A 25,628-nucleotide genomic window follows, 5' to 3' on the forward strand; every position below is an offset into this window, starting at 1 on the left:
AAAAGAGACAAAATGGATATCCGACAGACGATAATAAACGAAAATCAACAAAGTTGGTCCTTTAAATTCTTTTTTGGGCCACAGGAACTTGCGTTTTTTTGGGGGGGGGGGATAATAAAAACATTCTTTGCGATTTCTTGAGTAAAAATGCAAATATATTCGATTTTTTTTTAATATTAAATGGGGGTGTACCCCGATACTCCACCCCACTGTGCGCGGTAAGACCCTGTTTGACAGTTAATATCTTAAGATTTTACGATGAGTTGAAAATTTCCGACAACATGCATGCACTGCATACATTGGATTCAACAAGGGTTTGTATCTCGAAAATTATCGCCAGGCAAATCCATTTCGAGGATAGGGGAGGGGGGGGGGGTAAATAAGAAAACACAAAAACAGAAGAAATACCTAAATAGTATCGGGAATTATGAGAAATATAATTTTGGACTTAGGAGAGAGGGTTGTCCCTGAGGCTCTAAGTACTTACGCTCCTCGTTTGCTTTACATTCTTGCATACGTTTTTAGGACGCCTTGAAAGCTCTACAAATTGGAGTTTCGAAGTTTTGGATAACAGAATTCTTCCATAAATTCCAATACCCTGAAAATTCTTCTTCTTCCCTATTTGGCTTTATCTATTTTAATTCTTTTTTTTTACCAAGAATTTTATAATAATTCCAAATTTACTTACCCTAACCTCATCAGACACAAGAATGAAGTTAAAATTGAACGATTTTATGGTCAGCAACTTAATCCAAATGAAATTGAAGTTTGAGTGAAATTGAGGAAGTGTAGATTTCACCAAATTGAGCGGAGAGCACAAGCGTGGATGACCACTAAATTTCATGTTTGTGATTAAATAAAACGCAATTATTTTTACGTATACATCCGCTATTTTACATGAGGGTGTGGTTATTTCTAAAATTGTTTGCTATTGAATCCGTAAAATTACCAGATATACAGGAAACGTTATCATGGGCAATAAATAGTTCGTGTAAGAAATATGGTATGTGGCTAGGTTGCAAAAAAGCAAGTCTAATAGTATTTTTTTTTCGTACTTTTGTTTGATTAGTATTTTTCAAGTAGGGATATACAATTTTCTTGCAACGTTTACTCACTGGACATTGCAGTGTTTGACTCAAGGGGAAACTGACTTCCAGCCAACGGAACACCACGTGTGTCGTACAGTTTTGCGTTTCTTGGCACACGCCACCTCGTGTATATGATTTGAGAGAGAGCGGTTCGTCGGTTTGACTTTTAATTGCTGTAAATAATTTTCATATTTACGATAAAATTGGTTAATCATAGGCAGCGCACTAGCACTGCCTAAGTAAAGAACGATGTGGGCACAATGTGTTTTTTTTTTTTTTTAGTTTTTTTCTCCATACCTGGGCACTTCGTATCGAAGGAGTTGTCGTAGAAACTTCGAAAGGGCTCATTCGATTGGATATTGGAGTGGCTAGTGCCCTTTTTGATGGCCGAAAGTGATTGGAGGGCAACACGCCCCCCCCCCCACGCCTATCATTCCCCCACACACATCCAATCAAAATTTCGAGATAGCCATTTTGTTCAGCGTAGTTGATTTCTAGATAGAAATTATCTTTGTGAGGAGGACACTCCCCCACAACCCTCGGGGTAAGGGTTGTAAGTTATGCCCTGAGGGCATATAAGAACAGTGTTGGCACAATGTACCCTCTATTATTTTTTTCCTTTCGAACAGGGAACTTCATATGGAAGGGGTCGTCGTAGAGACTTCAAAAGGAGCTCATTCGATTGGAAATCGAGACTTCTAGGGCCCTTTTTAATAGTCGAAAGTGTTTGGAGGGCAATTAGCCCCCCCCTCCCCACGCCCATCATTCCTCCAAACACATCCAATCAAAATTTTGAGACAGCCATTCAGCGTAGTTTATTTCCAGATAGAAAATATATTTTTGAGACGGACACTCCCCCACAATCCTCAGGGCAAGGGTTTTAAGTTATGTCCTGGGGGCATATAAGGTTTTTGTAGAGGACGTTGTCGTAGAATATTCAAAAAGGCTCATTCGATTGGAAATTCAAAGGGCTAGTGCCCTTTTTAATAGTCGAAAGTGATCGGAGGGCAACTAGACCCCGACGCCCATCATTCCCTCAAACACATCCAATCAAAATTGTGAGGTAGCCATTTTGTTCAGAGTAGTTGATTTCCAGATAGAAAATATGTTTTCCCACAACCTTCGGGGCAAGGGTTTTAAGTTATGCCCTGAGGGCATATAAGAACGATGTTGGCACAATGTACTATGTATTATTTTACAACCCTCGGGGTAAGGGTTTTAAGTTATGCCCTGAGGGCATATAAGAACAATGTTGGCACAATGTACCCTCTATTATTTTTTTCCTTTAGAACAGGGAACTTCATATGGAAGGGGTCGTCGTAGAAACTTCAAAAGGGGCTCATTCGAGTGGAAATTGAGGGTTCTAGTGCCCCTTTTAATATTCGAAAGTGATTGGAGGGCAACTAGCCCCCCCCCGCCCCTCACGCCCATCATTTCCCCAAACACATCCAGTCAAAATTTTGAGATAGCCATTTTGTTTTGCGTAGTAGATTTCCAGATAGAAAATATGTTTTTGAGAAGGATACTTCCCCACAACCCTCAGGGCAAGGGTTTTAAGTTATGCCCTGGCGGCATATAAGGTTTTTATAGAAGGCGTTGTCGTAAAAACTTCAAAACAGGCTCATTCGATTATAAATTCGAAGGGCTAGTACCCCTTTTAATAGTCAAAAGTGATTGGAGGGCCACTAGCCCCACCCCCACACACGCCCATTATTCCCCAAACACATCCAATCCAAATTTTGAGATAGCCATTTTGTTCAGCGTAGTTGATTTCAGTTCAATTCAATTTTATTCGAGAAACAAACATAACACAAACATCAATAATAATAAAGATCCTAGAAGATAACTTGTTAAGGACCAAAAAAAGAAAAAATTAAAGTAACACTGAAAAAAAAAGATAGAAGAATAAATCATGAGTAATTAAAGCCAATTGGTTAATAATAAAAAGATTAAATTGTATTATCAAGTTTTGTTACATTTTTATACAACTTGCAGAAACTTGTGGCTAGTTCAACACTGGAGGGTATTTTCTTCCATTGAATAATAAATTTGTAAATGGGAGATTGCTGGGCAGCACTAGAAACGCATTTAGGAATTTTAAAGGCTTTATTGGATGAACGGAGACAGTGGGCTTCCGAATTATAAATATTATAATAGGTTAGTAGTTGAGGTGGAAGATTATTGTGGAAAGCAGAGTAAGCAAGCGATAAGTTTAGTTTTTGTATGATTTGATCAAGTGGAGCTATGCCAAAATCTGAATACAAATCACGGGTTGGATACAGACAGGGAAGCCAAAAAACTGCTTTAATGGCACGGTTTTGGGCAAATTTGAATTTTTTAGTGAAAGACCGTTTTATATTGATTTCCAGATAGAAAATATGGTTTTGAGGAGGACACTCCACCACTACCCTCAGGGCAAGGGTTTTAAGTTATGCCCTGGGGGCATATAAGGTTTTTAAAGCAGTTGTTGTCGTACAAACTTCAAAAAAGCTCATTCGATTAGAAATTCAAAGGGCTAGTGCCCTTTTTAATAATAGAAAGTGATTGGAGGGCAACTAGCCCCCCCCCCACGCCAATCATTGCCCCAAACCAATGCAATCAAAATTTTGAGATAGCCATTTTGTTAAGCGTAGTTGATTTCCAGATAGAAAAAATGTTTTTGAGGAAAACACTCCCCCACAGTCCTCAGGGCAAGGGTTTTAATTTATGCCCTGAGGGCATATAAGGTTTTTAAAGAAGGCGTTGTCGTAGAAAGTTCTAAAAAGCTCATTCAATTGGAAATCCAAAGGGCTAGTGCCCTTTTTAATAGTCGAAAGTGATTGGAGGGCAACTAGCCCCCTACGCCCATCATTCCCCCAAACACATCCAATCAAAATTTTGAGATAGCCATTTCGTTCAGCGTAGTTGATTCCCAGATAGAAAATATATTTTTGAGGAGGATACTCCCCCACAACCCCCAGGGCAAGAATTATAAGTTATGCCCTGGAGGTATATAAGGTTTTATTGAAATCTTTGTCGTAGAAACTTGAAAAAGAGCTCATTCGATTTGAAGTTCAAAGGGATAGTACTCTTTTTAATAGTCGAAAGTAATTGGAGGGCAACTAACCCCCCTCTCCCGCCCACCTTTTCCCCAAACACATGCAATAAAAAACTTGAGATAGCCATTTTGTTCAGCGTAGTTGATTTTCAGATAGAGAATATATTTTTGAGGAGGATACTCCCCCACAACCCTCAGGGCAAGGATCATAAGTTATGCCCTGGGGGCATATAAGGATTTTATTGAAATCTTTGTTGTAGAAACTTCAAAAGGGCTCATTTGATTGGAAATTGTAAGGGCTAGTGCCTTTTAATAGTTGAAAGTGATTGGATAGCGATTAACGCCCCTCTCACGCCCACCATTTTCCAAAACACATCCGATCAAAATTTTGCAGGCCAAACTATAAAGTCGTAAAAAACGAAAAGATTTAAAGTATTATTTTCTTCTTCCCTGAAAAGACCGTGTCAGTATAAAACGAACAGAAATTAATTTAAAAAACTTTTTCCACAAAATAAGTTTTTCAAAGAAAATTAAAGAATTTCATTAAACAAAAAATGAGTAAAGATAAAATCAAATAATCTACCAAGCGTGAAACTACCACAAATGAGCATCGATAAATAAATGAAACCCAAAACGAACAGAAATTACAATAATTAACCGATTCAAACTCAAAACGAGCAGAAATTAATATAATTTGGGCGCGAAATCCCTATGCCCTCCCAAGGCCAGAACAAAATTTACATTTTATTGAAAAAATACAAATGAATGTGCATTGTCAGTTTAATATACATATACTGATATTTAGTAATCAAAATGTTTATATTATTTGATTTATTAAAGTTATAAAATTAAAAACATTTATACTTTTTTCAGTAAAGTGTAAATTATGTTCTGGGCTTGGGATCCGGGCAAAATTTTGAGATTGCCACTTTGTTCAAAAAAGTTCAAATGCCAAACAACTATGCTTCCGGGTTGAACCCCCCGCTCCCAACTCCGGGGAAATGACTCTGAGTTTCGGAACTTGCTTATTGTTACTTTGACACTTTGTTTGCTTCAATACTGCGATTTAGTATTTTCCATTCTACTTGAAGTTAGCTTCCATCCAATAAGTACCGTAGGTTTTTTTATGCTCATGATTACTGAAATGTCTTACTTAAAGGATTACTTAAATGATTACTGAAATGATTATGTCAGCAAATCTACGTACTTTCTGGGTGTTTTATATAATCTATAAAATTTATAAAATCGATCCGTAAGAAGATGTGAGATCATTAAAAACAAAAGGTACTGGGGCATTATAGGGTCACTTCTAAAAAGTCAAGTTTGGTTAATGCTAATCAAATAAAATAGGGTGAATATATAATATTTTATAAACAAATTTGGGCACACTGTACACAAATTTGGGCACAAATATGTTTCCACATTAGGGGGGGGGGGTAAAGCATTGCATATATTAAATATGTAACCTGACCTAACTTAGGTACCTTTTTGCAGGTATCTAGATACCTAACCTAGGTACCCCTAAACCCCAAAAAACAACAGTTTAAATATCGTAAATCAATGAAAACCACGCTTTGCATTGCATTTCTCTATAGCGGTCTCTTGCAATTAATCCATCTAGCGGGTTTTTCGTGACTGGTTTCCTTGTAAAATATATAAAAGTGACCATATAACGCACCGGTACCAAACAAAATATATTTGGAACAGTTTAGCTTCTTTTTTGTACTAAACTTTAAAATTTAAAACTAGTCAAATTTCCAGGATCTTCTCCGGTATCAGAATTAAACAATTCAATAAAAAACTATTAGTAACAAGCAACTCGTAATAATGGTAATAGAAACTCTAAAAACGGAATTTTGATAACGGTAGATGCATTAAAATAATTATCTTTGTCCAGATTTCAACAAATAAAGATTCATTCTTGAGTCCTCTTTCAAAGAGGACTCATTAAAACAGAAATTCAAATTTCCGATACCTTACAATCCCTTTAACGAAGATATTGTGTCATAAAAGAGTGCCAATTTCTGCTCTTTATTTTACTTACAGTTTATTTCGCTCTTTACTTACATTTTGTTATCACTAAAATTTAAATGCACCCTGAAATTTAACATGTTCAAGAATCCAAAGCGGAAGTTTTAAACTCTTATCTGCAGAGATATCGTTTTTTTTTCTCAAAAGTATCATCACAGATGCGTATTATCCCTCAAAGATCACCCTATAGAGTCAGTGGTCAGAGGAAACCGGGAAAGGGAACGGAAAGTCTAACGGAAGTTTGAAGTTCTACTGCAATTTTTAAGCAACAAACGAGCTCACACTATAGCACAGTGGCAATTTAGCGTTTTGTGCAGTGGAGCCACAATTTTGGCCGAGATGTGACCGTATGCTACCATGTTGCCATGAGTTTAGACTGATAGCAGTAGGTTCTATCAGCAAGGAACTATCAGAAATCTAATAGTCTACTAGTTCAAGAGGAAATACTGATATCCAGAGGGAAACATTAAGTTATGCATTATTTTTACATGGGCCTTTCCATGTCAGATCGTTGGCGGATCCCGGGGTCCCCAGGGTCCCCCCAAAAATTTTTATTGTACCCTATTATCCTGTTTTTTCCCTTTTTTACCCTTTTTCTAGAATAAATTTGTAAATTTGGTTAATTATTGGCACCTTTGTCACATTAGGCCCCCGCAAGATTTTGCTCATTGGTGCCCTTGTCACATCCCCCCCCCCCCAAGATTTCGCTCTAGATCCGCCCCTGTGTCAGACCAACCAGAAGATAATACCAGCTGCACCGAAACTTTCAAAACTGAAAAATATAGAATTCTCGGTCCAAGAATGGTCACTTCCATTTAAAAATGCGAGCCCCCATTCCCCTTGTCCCTCCCCTCACCCACAAAAAATATGGACTCTGGGTCAGTGCCTACATATAAAAGGAATATATTTGGAATGTGTGCAATACGGATGAGCGGAGGGGGACAGCTCTAATTGTGAAAATGGCGTTTTTAATTGGAAACACTAGAATCTTCTATTTTGGACACTTCTATTTATTGTGTAAAGCAAATTCGCATAAATGAGCCCCTTTTCTAAAGCTAACGTCAAGGCCGTATCCAGGGAGGGGGATTAGGGGGTTCGATCCCCCTCCCCCCCGAAAGGTTTGTCTGCCTCGTAAAAACGTGACAAAAATGGATATAAATAAATTTTTTATGCGTTTTTTTTTGTCTGTACCCCTCCCCCCTGTTGAAAAATATCTTGTGTAAAACACCCCTGAAAAAAAAAATCCTGGATACAGCCCTGGCTAAGATTGTAAAATATACAAGGCTCTTTAAAGCCCAGAACCCGACGTATCTGCCTGTATGTATTTTTGGGGGCTTTGACAACCAAACCCAGAAAATATATTCAATTCAATCGCCTATGGTGGCTAATAAAATTATACACGGCACATGAGGCCTAGTTACTAATTAATCAAGTTATTATTAAAGCTAATAATAATGCATTAATTGTTCAAAAACTAAACAAATTATACACGGCACGTGAGGCCTTTAGAAAAAGGTCTAATTATTTACTCGTTTAAACTTCTGTAAATGATTAAATAACCTAATTATTTGAAATTAATGGTTCGAAAATAGGCTCGGCAAATCAAAGTGATCGAACACGCAGAATGATAAATGGGTTTAGGATCTGGCATAAAGACCGTGGCCTGTACAATTGCTGGGGGAGGGAGTATGTGGATAGTCCAAACGTATTGGATTTTTGAAAATTTAATAATCATGAATGGAAAAGCATTCAATGCAAGTATTTAAGCAGGACCCGGGTCCTCCGGAATCTCAATTTTTCTCAACTTTCTCAAACATAAATTTCTGGATGTGCACTAGACTCAATGTTTGAAGAATTAACTAAAAAAAAACAAGTTTTTTTTTTAACTGAAAGTAAGGAGCGACATTTAAACTTAAAACAAACAGAAATTATTCCGTATATGAAAGTGGCTTTCGCTTACTCAACGCCACGCTCTTTCAAGTTTGACTATGTCTCAGAACTTTATTTTTTGAAACAATACAAACTTTAGCGTGAAGATTTACTTTAACGGAAAGATTTACTTAGTTTACAATACAAACTTTAACGGAATAATTTCTGTTCGTTTTAAGTTTTAATTTCGCTCCTTACTTTCAGTTAAAAAAACTTGTTTTTTTTAGTTAGTTTCTGAACGTTTTTAAATTAATGCAGCTTTGATTTTGGCTTACCGTACATGAATAATTAAAACGAAATTTGCATAGTAATTTTCCTTTTTTTGGCTAATTGGCTTTCTCGAAACTTTGTCATGACGTAACTTACCAATTAACTTACGTAACGAATTTCTATATTCGTATGTTTTTATTACGTATATTAAGGAGTTCGCTCCCTAGTCAATACCTCGCTCTTTACGCTAAGGTTCGAATTTTGTCCGAATCACAAACCCCTGAATCACGAAGGCCGGTTAATTAGAATAGATGGCCCTTTTGAAAGTACTAAAAAAACTGTATCGTAACGAGCGAGGTATTGACTAGAGGGCGGACCCCCTCATATACGTGATAATTTCTGTTCGTTTTAAGTTTTAATGTTGCTTCTTACTTTCAGTTGAAAAAACTTGTTTTTTTTATTTAATTTCTGATCGTTTTTTTATAATGCTGGGAAATCTGGCGCCCCCTTCATAGAAATGTCCCTTCCTCCAAGGATAGATCCTCCATGGAAATATCCTCCCACGTAACCCCGACCCCCCACTAGAAAAAAAAATCCTCCTGAAAACGCCTGTATACTTACCAATAACCAATACTATATGTAAACAATGGGTAAAGTTTAAAACTTGCAGCCCTTCCCCCGGGAACAGTGGGGGATTAAGTCATCCTCAAAGACATATTAATTAGATTTTCGACTATGCTGAACAAAATGGCTGTCTCAAAATTTTGATCGGGTGACTTTGGGAAAAAAATTAGCGTGGAAGGGGGCCAAGTTGCCCTCTAATTTTTTTGGTCACTTAAAAAGGGCACTAAAACTTTTAATTTCCGTTCGAATGAGCCCTGTCACGATATTCTAGGACCACTAGGTCAATACGATTACCCCTGGGGAAAAGAAAAAAAACAAATAAACAAGCATCCGTGATCTTTCTTCTGGCAAAAATGGAAAATTCCACATTTTTGTAGATAGGAGCTCGAAACCTCTACAGCAGGGTTCTCTGATATGCTGATGATGGTGTAATTTTCATTAAGGTTCTATAACTTTTAGGTGGTCTTTTCCCCTTTTTTCGAAAATAGGCCAAATTTTCTCAGGCGCGTAATTTTTGATGGGTAAGATTAAACTTGATGAAACTTACATATTTGAAATCACAATTAAAATCTTATTCTTTTGATGTATCTATTGGTATCAAAATTCCGACTTTCGGTTACCATTGAGCCGGGTCGCTCCTTACTTACAGTTCGTTACCACGAACTGTTTGAAAGGGAGCTACAGTCAAAAGGATTTTTCGACTGACAATCCAGATTCTCACCTCGGATTGTGGAATAGTGACAAGAAAAGACAATTCTACAGTCCGAATTGTAAAAAAATTCTCATAATCTGATATTCACGATTTTTTTGGGGGGAGGGGCTATAAAAAGAATTTTTACAACACGCATCAAAAGTTTTTTTATATGAATTTTTCTTACTTTTTCTAGAGTCGGACAAAATTTCTAGAGGCGGAAACCCCCCCCCCCGGATAGTCTTGCTGATAGTAGGCTATAAAGAAATCAGATCTTGGTGAATATTAGAGAAGATAAAAATGTGGAAATCTGTTACACATTTTTACTTCAAAAGTCAAGAAATTCATATGGAATATTACCTATTTTATATACAAGAAAATTTAATGCCGGACTGGCAAACCCTGACAAGAAAACGAGACAAAAATCTCTATAAAAAAAAAATAGCGAATCTGTTGCCTGTAAAAGGAAAGAAAAGACGACAAACACTATGAATATTTTTCTAGGCGCCTTCAGTGCTAAAAAAACAATCTAAGACACAAACAATTTAAAAAGAAAAGATAAAATCAAAAATTAATCTATACAAAATGTAAAATCTAAATTAAAAAAAAGGTTTTTGTGCGTTCGCAAGAATCACTCAAATTGTTTATATCTACGCTGTGATTAATCCTTTCTCTTTTAATTGTTTATGTCTTAGATTATTTCTATTTTTAGCGCTGAAAACACCTTGTTTTCTACAGGTGAAATATCCATCGTGTTTGTCGTCTTTTCTTTCCTTTTACTGACCATAGGGCCCACTGTATAAAGATAATTAACAGTAAGTTCACCGCAGATGATTTCTGGTTCTTCATTCTCGGTTCGTACAAACAGCTCCTCCCTCATACTCTTTCATTAGCGGGTTACTAATGTTAGTATGTGTCAGCGGTCCAACTACCGTGGAACAAGTATTTTGGCAGAAACTTTCTCAAAATTCCTTTGAAATCAACTCGAGACTTCGAAACCTACTTGTTATTCCTAAAAATATCAAATAATAACATTGCACTTCTAATTACCGATTTTCATGTATGTATTTAAATATATTAATTTAAAATTAGTTTCTTTAAAATTTAGTGTTCCAACGGTGAAGCCAAGTTTCGCGTTCAAGAGAAATCTGACTTGTCTATCTTTGAAAAGATCTAATGTCGCTTGCGTTTTTACGCTCTCCGGAGCACTCGCACCTCGGTCCGGGTTTTTATAATGGGTGAGATAGGGAACAATCATACTGTCTATTATTTATATACTGTGATAGAGACCATAGAGACTAATTTTTTCCTCAAGATTTGTCTCTCGTTGTTTTATTTTTATAATTATAACTGACCTTCCCCACCCCCACAAAAAATCAGGACTCCTGGGGCCTATCAAGAAAAGTATAATCATTTCAAATCAAAATTGAAAAATAAAAGAAACTAGCTGTACGATTTCTTTCAAAAAGAAAATTTCCATCTTCTAGATCAGGACAAAATGTGTACATGTTGTAAGCTTTTTATTTTTTCCTACAATCTAAAATCGATAACGCTCGATTGCAATAGGGCTATGGAATTCACAATCCAAATGAGAATCTGATTATTGAACTGTGAATAAAAACCAAAATCTTAAATTGTGAGCAGTGGCGTCAATGGGAGGGCGTGGAAGGGGGAGGGAGATTTGTTTTCTCCCAGGTTTTCAGATTTTTGTACCTCCTAGATTTTGAAAAACATCATTTTTTGGTATTTTTATTTGAAAATACCATTTTCTTGCATTTTCATTGAAAAACTGAAAAAGTTGCCCTTCCTACTAAATGTTGAAAAACTCATTTTTTTATGCTTTTATTGAAAACGCCTTTTTTTTAGTAATTCTATTCACAAAACTGAGAAAGCAAAAACATACGCTTTGTCTCCCCCCCCCCTCCTTTCCGTGTTTTTCTGAATTGGCGTCACTGATGGTGAAGAGAAATATAATTTCACGATTAGATTCTCAACTTGAGTATCAGGGTTGTCAACTGAAAAACAACGTGGTATTTTCCCATTATATGGGCACTTGCAAGGAAACCAGTCACGAAACACCCGTTTTTCACGGTTAATTCATTAGACGGCTTCAGAGTAATGCAATCCATAGCGTCGCTTTCATTGCGTATACGACATTTAAACTGTTGTTTTTGGGATTTAAGGGGGGATGGAAGGTACCTAGGTTAGGTTACATATTTAATATATGCGTGCTTTAACCCTCCCCCACCCCTAATGTGCAAATATATAGCCTAAATATGTTTATAAACTATTATATATTCATCCTATTTTACTTTACTTCATTAGCATTAACCAAACTTGACTTTTTAGAAGTGCCTATATAATGGGAAAGTACCAATAACGTCTTAACGCGAACATTTTTATCGTCATTGCTAAAATTAAAAGAAAACCCGAAAAATATTTTTCTAACGAAAATAAAATGTGTGGTTCAAATAAAACAAACATAAATTTTAAACATTGAATAGTTGCAGCCTCACTGGTGCAGCTCTCAAATTTATCACAGGGATATACGCCAGCGCAAGGGTAGGGTCAGTCCAATGCCTTCCCTCCAAAACTTCAGATTGTTATGATTTCTCCGAAATTCTTTAACAATTTCCTCATATTTACTTATTTTGGCGGTTTTCCAAAGTTTTTATCCTCCTTCCCAAACCAAAATCTCGTGTGCTTCCCTGATAACTAATCAAGGATACAAACTGTAGCTCATCTGTTGTTAAAATTGGGTAGTTTTTGTCATTTGAATATTTTTTTATATCAAAAGCTACATCTACAACCAGACAAGTTCTTCATTGCGCAAAACTCATATAGGCCTAAAAACTCTCAAAAAATCAGAACTGGATATAATTGAAACGCAAACATTAAAAACGGCTGGAAACAAGAGAATCTCTCAAATTAAAGAAAGTGGATCAAACGCCCCCTTGAAATATACGGGTATTTGAGTATATTCTTATTAGAAAGCAATTGTCAACATCTAACAACAAAAAATTTAACTGTCTAAATTAGTCAAAGATCTATTTTAGTAGAAAAGAGGGGGGGGGGTACTAATTTTTTTAGGGGGGGTACACAAAAAAAACAAAAAACGCATACAAAATTTGTTTATGTCCATTTTTGTTACGTTTTTACGAGTCAAACAAACATTTCGGTGGGTGGGGGGGGGGTTCAAACCGAGTAACCCTCCCCCTGGATACGGCCTTGAGAAAAAGAATCCTAAAGAAGACGAGCTCCTTACTTTAAGGATATTACAAAATTCAAGCGGATGAATGAACGCATGTCCTTACATGATTGTTCAGCACAAAGGAAAATTAGTACTGACCTCAAAGGGTTGCCTGCTTTCGAGAATCTTGCACAAAATGTGCGCACCCTGAGTGGTGGCATTATAGCAGGAAGTGGCGACGCCTCAACTAAGTCTTGAAAAGTAGCAAGGGAAAAAAAGGAAAGTGCATAAGGAATACAACTTTTAATGGGCATAACAAGAGGAGTAAGTACATAGGAAAAAAAACAAACTATTTACTGTTTTTAAGACCAAAAAAAAAAAAATCTTCAAATAGGAAATATTGGCTATTGTCTTTTAAATAAAAAATTACAAAAGGAAATAAAAGGAAATAAGGAAATAAAAAAGAGGAAGCACAGTAAAAGATCACAGGAGCAAAACTCTTTTTATGAACTTTCGAAAAATATACAAGGGGTGTAACATCACTCAAATGGAGAATCTTTCCTGACCTGGTTTACAACTTTTTCCAAAGTACATTTCTTCAAAAAAAAAATATACTTATTATGCTATCACACTGGAAAAATAAAAGTCTTTTGCCATTGTGTGGGGGTAAGTAAATTAGGAAGACAGTTCTTTTCTCAAGTAATTACCTGTAACACACTATATAATCACAGTTCAGAACAAAATATATATAAAAAAAAACAATCAAGCAATTGCAAAAGATTGTCAGTAAGAAAATCACACACAGTTCTCGACAAAATTTCAATATCAGAAAGCTGATGGGAACTAATTACCCCGAGAATCCTGCACAGATTAGAATATTTTAGACTAATCAGAACAAATAAAAAAAATCATCGATCAAAACAAAATCATACACAAATGAGCACAAATCAGAGCGAAATCACAAAAATAAGCAATATCACAGAGTTCGTGGGGGTTTATAACCCCAAGTCTTCACAAAATAAGAATATTTCAGACAAATTAGACCAAAATCCAAAAAAAAATCATTCAAGAAAAACAAAATCAAACACAAACCAAAACAAAATAATCACAACTCAGAAAATAATCACAAATATTAAACAATGTTACAGAGCACAAGGGAGCTAACTACCCCGAGAGTCCTTCACAAAATCCTTAAAAGGTACAACTTCTATCGCAAAATTCACCAAATATTGCTCGTACAATGCTAATAGTGCAATCTTGTGGGTAGTAAATGATTTTAGAGTAGCTGCAGCTATATCAAGGCTATATATTTAATTTTTGGAAAATTAGCCATTTATATTATTTTAGATTACAAAAAGTTAGTTTAAACTACTTCCTTGACCTAATCCAGTTTAAATTGAATTTGAAAAACGAAACCTTATTGAAGAAGTATAAAGGAACCAGTGAAATAAAATAGCTTCTGATCTTTCGCACGACCTTTTTGTTACTGTACGGATTTCTCAGGAGGGAACTAATTCACAGTCTATTAGGCTAACGTCAATTTGATTTATTAAATGCCTTTTATTTTTTATTTTAATTTTTTTACATTTAACGCGAGAAAGTATATTTTGGCCAATTCGGTCAATAAGGTTTTCGTCTACCATTGTTATCCGGGTGTTTAGTTCGTTTCCCGCCAAACGGTTTAAGTGACTTTCGCACAACTTACGTAATTTCTACATTAAGTGGTTAACTTACGTTACGTAAAGTATAACCTTTCAAACTGAAATAAGTCGATTACAATAGGCAGACGTAAAAATCCATAAAAGCATCATGATCATAGTGTAATATCATCGCAATCATCATAGCCAAACTATTCAAAAGTCAAAACCATTGAATGGAGTTGAACATTCAAGTTCAGATAAAGCGTAAAAGGCTTTCTAGGAAAAGCTTACAAATTTTTTTTTTCAAGATTTATTAATTGTTCCTCCAGATATTACATTTTTTTCTGCTATTTTGAACTTTTCCATATGATACCGTAAACTTGTGTAAGATAAAAGTCAAAGTAAAGCTCGAGTCTACGGATCAAAATTTGCTCCGGAACACAACATGAAGTTCTAACTTATGCTGGTATTGAAGGTAAGGGCGGATCCAGGATTTTTTAGGGGGGGAGGGGCGCAAAATAGGTTCATCCGATAAACTTGCGTTAGGAGCGAGTTTAATTAACGCAGACTTGCGTTGATTAAGTAAATTACACTATTTCAGACCGTTTTCGGGGGGCGCGCGCCCCCTAGCCCCCCCCCTCTGGATCCAACACTGATTAAAGGTTTTATGCGTGGTGTGAAAGAGCCAGTATGCAATAGCTTATATTCTGGCATCAGAGAAACAGTCAGAGTCGCATAGTCATGCGTTTATCCGAAAAGCTATCGCTAATACGGGGCTTGTGATACTGATTTATAAACTACAGTGGAAAAAAAAATCCGGTGTTTGGGCCCGTTTTTGTGGTAAAAGTTCATCATGTAGGATTACTAAATGTCAAAATAGGGACACTTTTTGGTTTGACTAAAGGTTGAAAAAATTAATAATTCTAAAGAACTTAAAACACGAGGAAGTACGATTTTTTTCCCCATCAGAAATCGAAAGAGAAAATGGGATCTCATGGGGAGACGTGAAAAGTGGATGTCCAGCAGCATAGACTTTGGTCTCTTAGCAGAAACGTAAGGAGAGAGATGCTTTGCACTGCTGCTCCCATCAAAATCTCGAGAAAATATAAGTTTCCCTAAAAATCCTCATTTTAATTGCATTATTTGACTGTTTTCACTTTTTTTTTATTTGACTTTCCTTCCCCATAAAAGACTCATGTACGTGCCCGACGTGACATTTGTTAGGTTTCTTCCGGTGCGCATTAAAATTGAATTTTTTAACCATTTATCAGATCTGGCTTGCGAAACGCAAAAATTAAATTGTTGTATCGTAACAATTCAGCAGTAACTTAGTTTAACATGGACACATGAATGCGAAAGTCTGAAGCGAAAATATTCGTTGAATTGGAGAGAAACAGTCACATTATTTAATGGGAACCCAATTAAGTGCCTAGAAATCTTTTGAGTATTCAGATGATAAAGTTTTCTTTAAATTAAAAATAATTTCCCCCCTCAGGGAAGTACAGTTTATTTTTAGAAGGGAGATATTGTAAAACGAACAAATTATGTCACGGGAACCACATCCTTAGGCGCCCCTTTTGAATAGTGAAAAACTCCATTGTAAAAGGATCACAGTGTTGATAAGTTAAGTATAGATTGGACACTATAGAGCACTAACTTGAAAAATATAGGACCCCAAAGTTTTAAACCATCTGATTAGTTGAAATTGGCAGAGTAAACCCCGGTAGATGTCCAGCTATGACTAAGCAATATCCACTGGATGTCTGGTGGCGACTAAGCAAAACCAACTAGACATACAAACTCTAAGAATAAGAATCTAGAGGTGGACCGAAGAAAAGCAAAATTGTTCACTGTTATTATTATTGTTTATTTGAGAATCCGCCTAACAAAATAAAAGACTGAGGAGAGAAAATCTAACAACTCGCAATAATGTAGACAAGGAGTTTAAGGTACAAAATGGGGGGAACTTGGAGAATATTTTGTGAAACGGAAGACATTTGTCTTGTCCGAATGGGTAAATATTTTCCAAAACGGTGCAACGTAGAAGCAATTAATTGTACAAGGCATCAATTTTAGGGTTATTGTTTCATCGAGAGTAGTTTTACTGTGTGTGATATATTTGTGCAAGTATTTCTCCATACACGGTTTCACCTTCCAAATCTTTATACCTTATATTTGTTAAATTTTTTTGTTAACCTTCGTAAGCAACGATTTTTGTGTGCTATCCATTGATTTTGTCTGTGGTTTTTGAAATAATATATAACTACGTCTAACACTACCACTAAAAAAATTATAATGTAATAAACAAAACACAGCAGAACTAAAACATGAAAGAAATTGAAAGAAAATAGCATTTTTTTTTTTATAAAGGATGCAAAGGAAAGCCCAATTCGACATTGGAGACATAGAAGCTACACAGTCTATTATTAATCTGTTAATAATCAGAACTAATCAGGTATATATACACTCCTGCCTGGTTAGCAGTGATGAATTGCAATAGAGTGCAGAATCAGTCATTCAATCAAAATTAATGTACTATATTCATTTCACATTCTTTGCTTACTCAAATGACAGAGACCACAGTTAAATCACAATCAGATCAGTGGTGCCAATTCACGGAAAGGTAGAGACAGGGAGCTTTTTTTTTTTTTTTTTTTTTTTTTTTTTTTTTTTTAAACTGTTGGGTGGCAATTTTTTTAATTGTTCGACAAAAATACCGAAAAACGAAAACTTAAAAATCTAGGGGCCATGGACCCTCCTGGTTAACATCACTTAATCATATAGCAAATACTATAAAGAAATAATTGACAAGTTAAGTAAAATTTCCTTAAAATAAAAGTAAATTCTTCATTAGACAGTTTCTGGAAACGAACTGTAATGGTTTCGACCCAAAGGGTGCCAAATTAGAACCCAGTAAAAATTCTGAGAAAGTCGTAGGTTGTCGAAGAACTCTATATTGATCTTTCCAGTTTCAGAGGCAGAAATGCCACGCAGTGGCGTCTGGCGTATTCGTCCCTAAATATACAAGTAGTCCACACAAAATAAATGGTTTACAGAGACATTTATTATTTTAAGGTTTATTCAACTAAGTTGATTCATTTGAGGTTTATAAGTTTAGGTACAGAAATGTATAATTGCACATCATCTATCAGGGAGTAGTGGATCTTTTTATGCGTGGGGGGGGGGGAGGTCCTGTACCTAAAAAGTGTCCAGTGTTTTAACTATCCATGAGCGTTCAGTTTGACATAAAATAAAGTTTTTGGGGGAGGTAAAAATTACTTTTTAATATCCCTGATTCTCGGGAGGTTTTTTGACTAAGCCTATAATATGGGTGCCACGAGGGGAAAGGACCCCTCTTACTCGAGAAAATATTTTCAGTGTAATATAAATGATTAAATTCGCATGCTTAACGGCAAAAATGTGGAAAGGGGGACGGGGCTCTATGAACACCGCCAGGAAATGTCCCGGAGGGAGGAAGAGAAGGTTCAAAGAAATTTCATGCTTGAAGGGGTGGTTGTCCTCTCCGCATTTAGGGTGAACTCGGGTATATAAAGCCAATTTTTTCAAATGAAAGTAAAGAACAATACTAAAACTTAAAACGACAGAAACTATTCCGTATATTAGGGGGGAATCCGTCTCCTCAGCCCCCGCCTCCTTACGCTAAAGTTAGAGTTGTTTGTAAATTCAATTTGGCACACTCAATTTCAACAAGGGCCGTTCAATTTCAGCTAGACATTTTTAAAGCACTATAAAACCTTAGTATAAAGAGCGGAGGTTGAGGGGGGGGGGGGCAAGCGCTTCAAGGTTCAATGGCGGTATTTACTCTCATTTAAAACTATTTTTATTTAATATCTTAGAAATCCCTTAAAAAAATAACACTATTTTATAGATCGTGGATAAAATTCACACGAAATAAATATATAAATGTTGTTTTCTCTGTGTCCTGAAAAAAAATAACTATCATTAGTTTAACGGTATAAAAATTCTTTTAAATCTTATTTTTAAGCAAAAATGATTGTTTTTAGCCTGGGATAAAATAGTTTTGTAATATTTGCTTTTTCATGTATCTAATTACTTAGTGGTGTAAGTCTCTTTCATCTGATGAGATAGTATTTCAACCATGAAGCATAAATTTCAAGCCGTTACATTTTCCTTCAATGTAGATGCCAAAATTTAAGGCAGAAAATTCAAAACTGTGGGTAAAAACGAATAATAAATCTGTGGTTACCGCTCAGTCCGACTTCAATCTCAGTGTTGATAATTTCCGTCCTTCAAACTTTATTAACAGCATACTAACTCCTGACTATGAAGCATCGCTTCAATTTTTGAAGCAATCCGAAAACCAAGGACAAAGTTTTCAAATTGCTGATGTTAAATTATAGGGTTTTAATATTAGCATGAACGCTTCATTCGCTTGCAAAAAAGGTAAAAATTGGACTTAGGCTTGGTTGTGAAATGAGTTTAATTTTGCTTTGGCTTCCGGATTTCGTATCACTCGACGAAAAAAAAACTTCTTCATGGGGGCAAATATTAATCGCTTCTCTTTAGAATTGGGGTTGAAAAAATCGCTTCTGCAGCCGGAAAAATATTTTATAAAATGCATAAAGATACCTCTACATTAAATGCTAAAAATATACAGTTCTTTCTAAATATATTTATCGAAGATGCCATTCTAAGATAAAATGACGACATCTATGTAAAACAAAATATTCAACGAAAGATTCGGAACATTTCTCTTTCAATTCGACATATAGGCTGAAATTCACTAAGCAAAGTCAATTAGCCATTTTTTAGTAACGTAATTTACCGTTTCCTTTCGGATTGCCTTCCTCCAAAAATTCTCCAAATTTTGTTTTTTGCTCAAAAATTTTTCGAAACAGGAACTCCCATGGAACAGAGCCCCCATTCCACTCGCTTACTTACATTTAGCAATTTTCTGTTTACAAACTCAAAATAATAAAAAAAAACACGGGACAACAACTTTCAGAAATCACGTACTCCAGGTGGTGCATGCCCAGCGTTGCAAAGGTGTGCCATTCATGGTGCAAGTGTGCCAAGCGGGACGGAAACTGTACCAAGTGTGGCGAAAACTGTACTAGGCATGGCAGAGACTGTACAAGCGTGGCGGAGCTGTGTGACATACATGGTGTTCTGAGATAAGTATCAGGTGGTTGATAGTGCCCCCCCACCACCCGAAAACAAACTTTTTATAAGACTTCCAATAAACAACCCAGATCCTTCCAAGACAGAAACCTGGATGCATAAAACAGATAAAAAACCGAAAGAACCAATATTTAAGGGGTGTGGGGTTCTAAATGGAGAGAACGGCCAGATAAAGCATTGCATATATTAAATACGTAACCTAACCTAGCCTAGGTACCTCCCCCCCCCCAACAAAAAATCCAAAAAACCGCAGTTTAATATCGTATACGCAATGAAAACCTTGCTATAATTATAAACCTTGCCTGCTCTACAACAGTTAAGACGTCACAAAACGGGTTTTATAATTGCCTAGTCTATAGTGATTAAGCCGAGAGGCCCAGATAATGGGATAGAACCTTAACTTCATTGCAAGGCCGTATCCACGGGGGGGGGGGGGGGGGTTTACCCGGTTTGAACCCCCCCTCCCCGAAATTTTTAACCGAGTCGAAAATTAGTAAAACCTTAGTAAAAATTAGTAAAATAAGTCGAAAACCGAGTCGAAAATTAGTAAAACCCTCCCAGAACAAAAATCCTGGATCCGCTCTTGCTTCATTGTTATTGTATTGCTTCAAAAAACACAGTAACAAGTTCGGAGTTTGGGGAGGAGGTATCAAAGAGACTGTGACAAAAAAAAAAAATAAAAAAAAAATAAATGCGTGAGCAATTCAACGACCTTTTCCCGAACTTTAGAGTCACAATCTCAATAAATCATATCAAAAGAAAGCGCAAGTAAAATAGCTCGTTTCCGGTAACTTTAAACCTAAAACTAACAATTCACACGTTCAAAATAACTTCTTGTTTTTAACTTTCACCCGCCAACGACACGACTAATAAAAAAAAAAAAAAAAACTAGCGAAAGTATATTTTTCGTTAACTGCCCGTCCTTCTGGGACAATTAAAACTTCATCAATTAACAATAGCCGACTGATAACCATGGAATAATTGACAAAATACAGCATTAAGGAGCTCATCAAAATCATTGTACATTTTATGCTTGGCTATTAAGAATATATTACTGAATATCGGTAAATTAATTGCTATATCACAAGGGAGGAATTTTAAGGTGCATTATTATCCACGGGTTTGAATATTGCCTGCAGTGCGTGAATACAGATTTATGCTTTTATTTTTGCATCCTTGTCCCATTCTACTGGAAATGAATCACTGCGTCCAGTTACTGAATCATGATTTTCTTTTTTTTTTGGGGGGGGGGGGAGGGGAGGGGTCAAATTCTCAAGAAAGATAAATTTGGTCGCTTATACAGGGATGTCTAGGTTCTGTAGCGTAATTTTGTGAAAATCCTGGGGGCAGGGAGGGGGGGACAAAGTTGGTGCCAATTTTCTCAAATCAAATGAAAATAACAGTGAAAACTGAAAACAGAGATCAGGGAGGGGTGGATTTCCCCTGCCCAATAGCAAATCATGTCCCTGTCTAGGAGCCCAGGTCTTTGAAAATCCAGAGGTTTTCACAATTTGGCTATTATTTGTAAAACGCATTATATTAAATACCTAACTTAACCGACTCTATATATATTAAATATTTAATTAAAATATACCTCCATAGTAGTTTCTCTCACTCTGGCTAAGCTGATGATCTGAGAGTACACACAGATCAAACTTCTGGAGTGTGTTCGGGATAACACATAAGTACCTTATTTATTTTTGTATTAGAGTTAAAGAAATTTGCTAGTATATTACGCTGCACGCTAGCAAAAACGTCAGTTTTTTTCATGAGTGCAGCGTTTGTAAATAGTAAAATTCGTTTTTCTGTTTGTGAATAAAGAAACCTAAATTTAACCCTAAACCGTTATACTGGGGAAATGTTTGTAGCCCATCTAGACTAGTTTACTTTGAGGTGGTGGGCGTAGTGATGAGATAATTCTGCTATTTTTAATCTCGTCTAGAGTTTAAAGTGCCCATAAAGACAGGCATGCAGTAGTTTAGGGTCAAACCAAATCACCAAATACTAGATGGCGATGGTGATTTTTCTTTTCCGCATTAGCAACAGTTTTTACCCTTATAAGTATCCAATAATCTATTGGCTAATTACTTAATGTGACCCCGAAGAATTCATTCGAAAAAAGAAGAAATAAGAAAACCCAATGGAGAGCGAAAAAGTGGTCATATACTACAAAGTTTTGTAAGTACATTTTTTTCCAGTTACAGTCTGAGAATTCCTTGCATACAATTTTTATAATGTAGCCAGTCTGTCAAATTAAATTTTTATGCTTATTCCACATTGTTACCCGTCAATTTCACGGTTTAGGCAGCTTCAAGAACAACTAAAAAGCATAAATTTTATCAATCAGAGAAGCCCTGTCCTTCTAGCCCGATTAACTTTTCGCTGTGATTTGAGATAAACTAAGGCATTAAAAATACATATAAATTATGAACAGGCAATTCAGAAAAAGAATCCATTTCATGATTTGGAGTAGTTTCAACTGCTATGAGTTGTTCTTAGTTCTTAACCCCTTTTCTCTAAGCTACGACTACTACTACTAACAAATCGTTTCAGCATGGGGCCGTTTGAGGTCAACACAGCTGCGCACCTTACTTCTCAAAACCCGTCTATTCTAAGCTTCAGTTCTACCTAAGAAGACAATTAAATAACATTTTTAATGACACACCAGTCGTAAAGAATTTGCATTCCTTACTTGATTATTTGCGGCAAAAAATAAAAATGTGTCTACCCTATGGAAAAAAGGGACAATACAAACGAGAGCCTACTGTTAGTAAGATAAAGATCGGTCAATCTAGCCAAAGGAAAAATATACTTTAGAAACTTGAGAAACTCGCCCTAAATAATCACTCTATTGTATTAGTCGCTGAACACGCAATAAAACTAAAGCTACATTTAATGACAGTTCTGTGGACTACCTCATGTGCACAATTCAAATGTTTCCGCTCAACCAGTCAAGCGGACAAACCAAAATCCGAACCGTTCGGTCGTTTTTTAAACTGTCTACGGGAAAGAAATATTCTACGGGGGGTAGTATTAACGTCGCACGGAATTACAGCTAAAAATATCCTACTTCTGTTTTTAAGATCCTTGCTTCCAGTTTAAAATAGCCTGTGACGGGGAAATTTAGAGTCTTTCATTAGGTAAATAAATACTTAATAACAGTGCTGGGAAATTCGTGGTTTTAAAGGGCCTTTAGTAAGTAAGTGAGTTTATTTATAGCCCGCAATAATACAAAATGTATGTGGAGTAAAGAACAAAAAAAGCTATATACACACAAGGAACAAAAATCATTATAACCTGCAAGAAATACAAACAAAAGCACAACATAAGCAACATAGCTATATCCACTGATTACAAATCGGGGAAAAAATAACCGAGGGGATCACGGGCGCTCATCTTTTTCGGAGTATCAGCCCTCATACCTTTAGTGATATCGTCAGGCAGCACTAGCGGATCGGCAAGTCCAATACGAGAAAATAATCTTCCGGTTTCTATACCATCTTGGTAAATATAAAAAATTTACAATATTAAAAAAACCTCTCCCCAACTGAAGAAGGTCTTTATTCAGAATGCTACCGCAGAGAAACGGAGAGCTTACTTATAATAATTCTCGTGACTCGAGAAATTCTTCTTAGGTTAGGTTTATTCACAAGGAGAAAGACAGTTTGTACAAAATACAAATACTATACTGATGAAAAAAACTAACATTGTTCCTAGCGTGCAGCATACCATACTAGCAAGTTTGATCAATTCTAATACAATAATAACGAATATAAAGGCTCGTTATAATACGATAATAACGAGCCAAACAACAGTATACTGTTCTTTTAGCTCGAAGCCACGCGAGAAGTGAAGTTTGGTTAATACTAATGAAATAAAACAAAATATGGTGAAAATATAATAGTTTAGAAACAAATTTCTACTATATATTAGCCCATTAGGGAGGGGGGGGGGTAAAGCATAGCATATATTTAACACATAACCTAACATAACCGAACCTAGGTACCTGTTCCCCCCTAAACCCAAAAAGCATAAATTTAAATATTGTAAACGCAGTGAGAAACTACTGTTTGCAACCTTCGGCATAGAAAATCTCCTTTGAAGTAACCTGTTTGACTAGTTTCTTTTATCATCTTCGCTGCGTGGATTCGAGCTAATAGAACAGTACCCAAACAACAAACCAGACTCTCTGAACAACATCATTTCCATAACACACTCATACTCCGCTCCTCTCCCACACTACCTGTCATCCCACCACCCTTCCTCCTTGCCACTACATCTCACTACCACTCGCCCCTTAAAATAACGATTTAAAAAGGTTTTTTTTTTTTCAGAAATAGATAACCTGATTTTAAAATGAAGGAACTATCAACTTGTTTATGATTGGTCAACTTAACATCTAAGGAACAGAGTGAAAAACTTGTGCCCGTAGAATTAAAAAAAAACTTCATCAGAATATCTATCACAATAATGCATGACTCGACACTGCTTCACTCGATACTGCCCTGTTGGTCTAAGGGAGGATTCAGCTCCATTACGTTGTTCCTCCGTATTATATATATTTTCGTAATAATTTCAAAGTGTAAACCGAACTCCCCGTCTTCGCGTAAAGGAGTGACTGAAGTTGCAGCCGATACAACTTTATGTGGAAGGCATCAAACGTTGCTGTTAAACTATTAGAGTTTGAAAGGGTATCGTAGTGACTTTATAATTAGTGAGATCAAACTTCTTCTTCTATGCTAATTCCCCACTTTCTGTATTTTTTGTAGTAATTTTGGAATGAAAAGCCAACTCCCATTTAAAGGCCCGTATTCCCATTTAAGGGTTCAGCTGTATTGAATAAAAGGTGTTTCCTTCGTTATTTCATTCCAGAACGATAGGTACTTTATGAAGAGTCCCCACGTTTGTATCATGACGAGGTCCATGGAGACCTCAGAAAAGAACATTGCAAGGCATTTTTTCCAGGGAGAAGTATTACAAGGAGTTTTTTCAAGGATTCAAATGGGAGTATTCCTCGATTTTCCTCTAATGATGGCAACCAAATGTGAAATTTCCCATAAACTTCGAAGTACTGTAGATAAGTACTGCGTTTATTGTGTGTGTCTATTTTCAACTATTTTTACCTATGTATATGTCAATTTTTAACTAGATTTTCTAGTATTTCAACCATTCAAAGATTAATTACAGATGGGCACCTAATTTGAAATTTAAAAGATACACATAAGCTTTCATACGATTAAATTATTTAAATCGTGGTGAGTAGAATTCGGCGCGTGTCAGATGGGGATTAAGTAAACCCCACTAGGCACACCAACACTCAACGCATGAGAATCTAGAGGTGGTTGGAAGGAAAAACGTTTACCGGGTTAGATAGAAGCCAACCTAGCTACGTTTAGTTTATCAACGTAACAAGAAAAAAAGCATGAAAATAGTGTATAAGCGGGTTGGTACTGTTGCACTTAATGGTACACAACGCTATAGAATGTCCAACGAATGCAGACATGGAGACCCGTAAACTGGGTAATTGCTATTTAAATTGATCGCAAAGCGTGGTTTCTCTTTGCTTTTACAATATTTAAACTGTTGTTTTTCGAGGATCAGGGGGGGAGATGTACCTAGGTTAGGCCAGGATAGGTTACGTATTTAATATATTGAGTGCTTTACCCCCCACCCCCCTAATGTGCAAACCATTTGCTAGAATGCAATAATCTTGTATTAACTAAAGACACACTAATGTGGAAATACTTCACTTTTTCGTTAGCTTGAGACGAACTGCAACGCTTCGGTGAACTCTTTGAAAAATGTTGATACAATAATTATTTAAGCGGAGTTATTTTTCTGTGCAGAAGGTGAAATTTTATCAGGCATAAAGATGCCATAAACACAAAACTGACAACCCGAAGGATCTATATAATAACAACATTAAGATGCACTGAAATCGTCACGCTCTGCTTAGCGCTATAATTCCCTTAATCATTATTGTAGTATAGGCTACTAAAATCAAGCGCACTCACAAAAATGAATT

At 36.1% G+C, this 25,628-nt stretch overlaps 2 protein-coding genes across 3 annotated transcripts in view; one reads left to right on the forward strand and one right to left on the reverse strand.

The window, feature by feature from the left end:
• LOC148949207 (uncharacterized) overlaps window positions 1-25,628 on the reverse strand; it is a 196,043-nt gene that overhangs the window by 142,412 nt on the left and 28,003 nt on the right. The window contains exon 1 of one of the 2 annotated variants that reach the window (XM_089093247.1): window positions 18,669-18,688. The exons of the other annotated variant lie outside the window; for it this stretch is intronic. The gene's annotated coding sequence lies outside the window, so the exon portion shown is untranslated. Of the gene's footprint in view, window positions 1-18,668; window positions 18,689-25,628 lie in introns of those variants that run through there. 2 annotated transcript variants of the gene reach the window in all.
• Window positions 1-25,628, forward strand: part of LOC148949208 (uncharacterized) — a 242,483-nt gene that overhangs the window by 28,876 nt on the left and 187,979 nt on the right. The gene's annotated exons all lie outside the window — the stretch shown is intronic.

This window comes from Artemia sp. Qi Xiang Cuo, chromosome 8, assembly GCF_049724085.1.
Source record: "Artemia sp. Qi Xiang Cuo chromosome 8, ASM4972408v1, whole genome shotgun sequence".
Classification (NCBI taxonomy): Eukaryota; Metazoa; Arthropoda; class Branchiopoda; order Anostraca; family Artemiidae; genus Artemia; species Artemia sp. Qi Xiang Cuo.